Here is a 1,102-nt window from a genome sequence, read left to right as displayed (position 1 = left end):
TTTTTTTTTTTTTTTTTTTTTGGAATATCTTTAGTATTAGGTGAACCGTCAAGGATTATTGTGAGAGAATTTATTTTGTGTTTTCTGTCAAAAAAGATGAAATAAAATGAAACATGCTTGAAACTAAAAAGGGACAGAAAATTTGTACAAGAAAACTATTTATTTTGTTTTTGGAAAATAAAAGTGTCACCCAATGACCCAAACAGTATATTTCACAACTTACCAACTTGACTTACAGTCTTACACGAATTCACATTAAATTTCACATTTACACGAAGGGCAGCTCAGTGCACAAAGTATTTTGTGTTTATGTAAGATTCGGGGAAGGGCCGCACCCTAATAGGTGTGATACAGATAGTCTATCATAATACAAGTACTATTAGCGGCTGCTTCCACAGCTTAAACTCGTGACCTATAGGCCACACGGAGATAAACTTTACCATTGCTCCAAGACTCCAAGAAAATCCACTACTAGAAATCCGGTAAAAAGCGACCACAAAAAGCGACCAAAGTTGGTCGCTTATAGGCCTAAAAGCGACCAAAAAGCGACCAAACATGCCTCGTCGTTGTATTGCTGGTCCCTTTAGTTTAGGGACCAAAATTGATCGCTAAATAGAGACCAACTTTGGTCTCTAAGGTAAAAGGACCAAATATTCGGATAAAGACTATAGCGACCAACTTTGGTCCCTTTTTTATTTTAATAATATAATTTTTGAGACCAAAGTTGGTCTCTAAATGTAAAATACGTTATTTATTTATTTATTATTAATCATAAAAAAGCGACCAACTTTGGTCTCTAATTCAAATATTATATTTTAAAATCTGGAAAATAGAGACCAAGGTTGGTCGCTCTTTTACTAATTTTTTTAAAAAAATTAGCGACCAAAGTTGGTCACTAAATTCAAGAATTTAATTTTTTTCCAAACATTATTTTTTTTTAATGCATCAATTTTTATTGAGATGAAAGAAAATATTATTTGGCCGTTTTATCAAATTACATTAAAAAAAACAGAAATCATATATTTTTTTTAACTAAAAATTCTTTCATCTAAAATAATTCAAATAAAATTTTCTGATGGTTAGACTAAAATTCTAAAATTTC

The sequence above is a fragment of the Nicotiana attenuata genome, unplaced genomic scaffold, assembly GCF_001879085.1.
Source record: "Nicotiana attenuata strain UT unplaced genomic scaffold, NIATTr2, whole genome shotgun sequence".
Taxonomy (NCBI): Eukaryota; Viridiplantae; Streptophyta; class Magnoliopsida; order Solanales; family Solanaceae; genus Nicotiana; species Nicotiana attenuata.
The sequence above is the reverse complement of the archived record's forward strand: the minus strand, read 5'-3'. Positions refer to the sequence as shown.